Source organism: Leptonychotes weddellii, chromosome 12 (genome assembly GCF_054177405.1).
Source record: "Leptonychotes weddellii isolate Sample4059 chromosome 12, ASM5417740v2, whole genome shotgun sequence".
NCBI classification, from domain to species: domain Eukaryota; kingdom Metazoa; phylum Chordata; class Mammalia; order Carnivora; family Phocidae; genus Leptonychotes; species Leptonychotes weddellii.
In genome coordinates, this window is record NC_138380.1 from 21,373,445 (window position 1) to 21,379,444 (window position 6,000).

General features: G+C 49.9%; 1 protein-coding gene across 1 annotated transcript in view; it reads right to left on the reverse strand.

Moving 5' to 3' along the window:
- SND1 (staphylococcal nuclease and tudor domain containing 1) overlaps positions 1 to 6,000 on the reverse strand; it is a 404,590-nt gene that overhangs the window by 49,701 nt on the left and 348,889 nt on the right. The window lies entirely within an intron of this gene.

Below are 6,000 nucleotides of genomic sequence, written 5' to 3' on the forward strand. Positions count from 1 at the left end.
TCTGTCTGTGAAAAGGTTCACTGCAGGCATGGACCCCTGCCTAAGGATCACATTTATGGTGGTGATACTTGAAAAGCCATTCCCAGTCCCACATCTGCATCCACTGGACTCTGATCTTAAGGCTTCTCTTAATCTTCAATGAGCAGGAAGCTCAACATTTATGTGAGACAGTTATACTTGAGCCAGATTTTGTAGGAATGTCAAAAGGTACTTCTAGTATGACTGGTAAATGCTTAAATGTTCTAAGAACTTTGGGATAAAATCTAGAGGCCAGGTAAAGAGTGAGCAAATTACCAAAACAAGGAATCACGAGAAGCATAAAGAAAACAGGACACAGACTCCTTAAGTTTGTCTAGCCAGCCTGCCCCCTCCACTTGGCTCAGGTGCTCTGTCCTAACTGTTGAGCTGACTGAGGGACTCCCTCCCTTCCCGGGGGCTGTCCAGCTCACGGGGCGCTCCTCTACTCCTCAAGCACAGGTATGTGGGGGAGCCACACTGTGGCTGTCAGATGTACCCTTGCCTTCCTCTGCCTCTTAAGTGGCACCTCACAGTAGTTTGGAATGTAGGCACTAGACAGATTTGAGATTGAAACCTGGCTCTGTCACCGTAGGAAGCTGGATGAGCCCCCAGAAAGATATGTCCACATTGTAATCCCCAGATCTGTGACTATTACCCTATTTGGAAAAAGGGTCTTTGCGGATATAATTAAGGATCCTGTGATGAGATCATCCTGGATTACCCAGGTCGGCTCTAAATCTAATGATAAGTGTCCTTGTAAGTCACAAAGCAGACAGAGAGAAGAGTCAACAGGACCACACAGGCAGAGATTGAAGTGATGCAGCCACAAGTCAAGGAATGCGACAGTCACCAGAAGCTGGAAGAGGCAAGGAACAGATTCTCCCCTAGGGCCCTTGGAGGGAGCAGGGCCTTGCCAGATTTTGCAATTTTAGCCTCCAGGACTGTGAGAGAATAAATTTCTGATGTTTTAAGCCACCAAACATGTGGTAATTTGTTATGACAGCCTCAAGAAACTACTACAGTCACTTACTAGTTCTGTAACCCTGAGAAAGCTGCTTAAATTCATCTGCAGAATGGGGAGTCTAATGGTACCCACTGCATGAAACCTGTGAGGGTTGCATGTGTAAGAACTCCCAAGTAAGAACTGCTGGTCACATCATTACTGTTACTGCTGTACAAAGGGAATTAAAGAGAAGCCTAGAACACAAGGGCCTGTAGTGGGCCAGTGCACCCGCAGAGGTGAACATTTCTAAGGCTTCTGGCTGGACCTCTGGTGTGTTTGAACACTCAGGAGGTTGTGGCTAAAATGGGCACCGAACTGACTATTCCAAAAGAGGCGGCCATGGGGGGCGCTGGGAGGTTTCTCCCTTCACTCAGGCCTGGCGGCCCACAAAGAAACCGTAAGCCCCAGGAAACCAGCCTCAGGACAGGGAAAGGTCCTGCCATTCTAGAGTTCTTTCTGCCATTCTTATTAAGCATCTTGTCTCTTCTTTGCTGAGGTTTTTGCAGATTGCTCTGGATGGGACTTGCAGAGAAAGTGCTTTTTTGTCCACTTCCTTCTGACTTCCTTGAAGAACAGAGTTCTTGGGGGGAAAAGAATAGTGGATGCTGAGGGCACACGGAAGAGTGGGTACTTCTTGAACAGAGGTGTCACCTTGACTCACTGGGCTCAAGGACTCAACTCTATTTCCTTTATGACCATGTGCAGTAATGGCCCAGCCACGGCGTCACTGAAGGATCACAGCCAAGAAAAAGAACCTTATTATCATTTTGCAATGGCGACTTTACCCATTAAAGACTTCATGACGTGTTCACCCTGCAGGGGGATTTGCATACATGGGTGAGAGTGAGAGATGCAAACACAGGAGGACTCAAGCACACACGATGTGTTCATTGCCTTGGGTAAGAGGTGACTATTTCCATATAGACGGTTTCTTATACTCTTCTGTTGTTGCTAATTCACCAATCACCTGATGTCTTTCCTTCATTTGTGGAGGATAATTTCCATACAATTTCTTTCTTTTCTTTTCTTCCTGTTTTCCAAAAACCCTTTTCTTCCTTTGCTCTTGTTCTGTTCTTTGCTCAAATGGAAGAAGAAAAAGTATAAAAATGGAAAAGGTGCCTGAGTAGAGTCTGGCAGCCCAACAGTACTGAAAACAGGAACTAGAGGTTCAGAGCATATGTAATCTTCTATTGATGGACCTATCGTAAGGGACCCAAAAGCCTATTGGAGGCCAAGATAGTACCCTGCCGAAGATTGCTCACTCCTGGCAAACCCTATGAGGCATTATGGACATCTAGTGGCTGCTCGGGATAATGGCTCAGGGATGCATGTCAGGGTGGGGAGTAGTCTAGCTCTGGGCTTTACCATGAGCCCAATTATCCTGGCTGAGTGAGGCAGTCCTGGGTATCCTTAGAGTCAGTTCCCTGGGTGACCATTTCTTTCACTTCTTATTAGGATTCCAAAGTCACTCAGAATGACAGACTGGTTCTATCGGCGACCCATCTTGATCCCAGTCCAACAAAGTACAATGATAGCACCTGCATATAAGACCACAGAAGATAAGCATTTGGAAGTATCTTCAAGCCCCAGGCTTAAATGCCAATACACTGTCATCCTGACTGAGGGACGGAGCTCAGAAATGACAGACTCTGATGTCAGTCAATCACGTGGCTTTAGGCAAGTCAGTATGCTTCTCTGAACTTCATTAATGACATTAATGAGAGGTTGAGTCCAGATGATCTCCAAGATACCTTTAACTTTAACATCCTGTGATCCATCAGCCTTTTTAGTAGCTGGGAAAACAAAGTGTGATCTACTCTGCTCTGGCACTGTGGATCTCTAGATTAAACTAAAGGAAGCACTCTCTTCAACTGTGTGGCTCATTTCCAAGTCTTGACTACCATCCCAATGGATCAACCTTGTTCAGAGAGCTATGTATCTGAGAAGAGGTGGGAATCAGGGACTATGAGAGCTGGTGGGAATATTCTAGTCTATTTCCTTCAGATGAAGAAACCAATGTTTGGAGCTGTTTTAAGATCTGTAACAGTGTCTAGCCAGTGGCAGAAAGGAGAGTAGAACTCAGGTATCCCAACTTTAAGGCAGGTACCAAGTTGCTGACAAAAGCCTTGACTAATCACCGGCTGGCTTCTTCAGTTCTCTCTGGCTTCATCACAGCAGCCTCTCTGTGAGAAACTACAAGCGACAACATTCTCAACCCAGCGTTTCGTCCTTCTCTTCCTCTTAAAGTTTAAGCCTTCCTCTTCTCTTCGCACCACTCCAAATCAAGGAAGCTGTCAGAACCGGGGGCTGTGAAGCCAAACGGCTGATGGCTAGATGATCCTCAGGTTACAGGATTAGAGGTTTTGGTGGCACTTTCAGGTCAGACAGGCTGTGTGCCGCCGTGGCTCTACGGCCTCCTCAGTCTAGCCTATAGCTTCTCTGGTGCTCTCTCAGCTCAGCTGGCCTACAGAGCGCAAAGCAGCCTCATCCAGAACTCCATGGGCTGCACCAAGCTTGGGCATATTCATGGTCATCAATCACTCACAAATATTTACTGACTGGTTTGATCCAAGGCAGCCCACCCTTCCATCCACCTACACAGTATGAGGGCATAACCTTTCACCTGCAGTGCCTGGAGTGAAGAGATGGGGTCTGGGTTTGCCTGCCCTGGCAGGAAATGGAAATGGGCAGAGCCCTTCTTTTACCTGAGGAGGTAAGAGCAGCCATGCTCCAGAGTGCCATCAGACCCTGGCCAGGGTGTCCTCGGGCATTCTACCAGCTCGACGCCAGCTGTGGCAAGGAGAGGAACCATTCACCAGTAAGCCTCTGATTCTTCTCTACCGATCCCTGTCAGGATAGGATTACATTCCCTGGGTCTGTAAGATGGTAGGGTCCTGCTTGAAGCTGATAATGTGCAGATGGAGCTTTAGCCAAGACAGCAAAAGGAGCCACTAAAGAGCCCAGAGGAAGCCTAGTATCAGGGTTTGACTCACCTCCACTTCTCTCATTCTTTCTTTTGATTAGTCATTGGGAGTAAAACAAGTTGAAGGATGTATTTTTATCAGCCCCTCCTCTCCCACCCTCTGTTCTGTTTATTTCTCACATACCCTTCACTGAACTTTTTAATACAGCCCCTCCCCTTGCTTCTGTCATTTACTTTCTGAAACGTGGACACAATGGACACTTTTGTCAGTGATGAAAATATTGGGCTCAAGGTGAGAAGACTGGATTGAAATGCTGGCTCTGTTGTTTTGTGGATGTATGACCTTGAGTGTGTTATTTGCCTACCTGAGCTGAGGACCTCCACCTGTAAAATGGAGGCAACTCTGGCAATTACTTCACTGGATAAACAAAGATTAAACAAGGATACAGACAGATCGCCCTCTCTCTCTCTCCATATAGGGGAGAGCAGTAGTAGATAAACATCCTAGTAAATGACTTTTGAGGTGGATGAGTGAAACCTGAATTCTCATGGAATGGGAGCAAACTGGAGAATTACTTCCATGCCCAAGTTTCTACACATCCGCTACATGCCAGGGTTCAAATCTTCCCTCTGCCACTTACTATGTAATTTTAGGCAACATATTAACTATTAAAGTTGTTATTATTTGACTGCAAATGCATGATCAAAAGGTCTTGGTAATCAATGGAGAATCTAGCTTGCCTACAGTGGAACTGTTTCCGGGCATTCAAGAATTCCCTGGCATATTTAAGGGCATATTCCCTGCCCAGGTTACTGGGCAGCAGACAACCCCGAGATACGGATGTGGTAGAATGCAGAACTGAAAAATCCACGACCTCCTCATTCTTTGGCATTAGCCCACATGCAGGTGATGGGGGTTTATTTAACAAGCAAGCTTGCCAAGGTGGAGGTGTGGGGCACAAGGGAGGAGAGTCTGGAGACAGCCCCTGAAAAGAAGCAAATACTAAATCAGTGCCATATTCTAGGGCTTTCCCAGGACTTGGCCACAGATGGCTCCACCCCCACTAGGCAGAGAAAAGGGCAGTCTTTTTCGGGGGTGGGAAAAGGCTGACCTAGTCCGGTTCTCCTACACGGCTCTGTCAAATGCCCCAGGGTGTCTCTTCCCCAGAAAGTGGAAGCAGGTTGCTATGAAGTTCTCAGGGAGACCCAGCAACAAAGAGGAGCCAGTGAAGCCCTGGGGCAGAAGGCTTTAAGACCCACCCCACTCCATTTGCCGGGCTTGGGGAGGGGAAAGGGCGACACAGAACTGCAAAAAGAATGAGAAGTGGTGGCGGAGGCTCCGTGAGTGAAGGGGTTCTCCCGTGGTTTCTGGGAGTTCACCTCAATCCTTCCTGCCGGCTGCTGTGCTGTCCCAGGTCGTCACTGCCTGGGCTCCTCACACTTGGTCTTTCCTTCCACCGCTTGCCCTCCCCGCAGCCCTCATTAAGAGAACAATCATTTAAAAGTTAAAGCCGAGGAAGGGTGAGGAAATTTGCAAGGGAGGGGGCAGGACGAAGAGGCATCTGTGCAGCAGCACGGGGCGGGCCGCGGAGCCCAGGCTCTCGGTCTTCTGGCTCCAAGCAGCCCCAGCCGCCCCCGCGTCCCCACCGTGCAGCTCCGAACTCCGCGTATGCTGCCCGGGCCGTGCGGCCAGGCGCCCCGTCAGCAGTCGGTGGGGGTGAGGATGACGCGGTCCGGGCGGGAGGCCCGCCAACTGCAGCAGCCCCGCCGCGCCACCCGCTTCCCGGCCCCGGAGCCCACCGCGTCTGGAGCCGGAGGGGGCCCGGGGGCGGGGCCCGGGCCGCGGTCGCTCCCGCAGCAGCCCCGCCGCTCCAGCCTATCAGCGGCCACCCAGCGGCTCCCTCGGCTGGACCAAAATAGCTGCGAACGCCTGCGACTTGCGCGCGGCCCCTCACTTGACGCTCACTCCTGCTCGCTCGCCCGCTCCGCTCCCCTCGTCGAGAGGGGGCGGGGAGGAAGCGCCGGGGAGGGGGGTGGGGGGTGGGGGAGAGAGAGG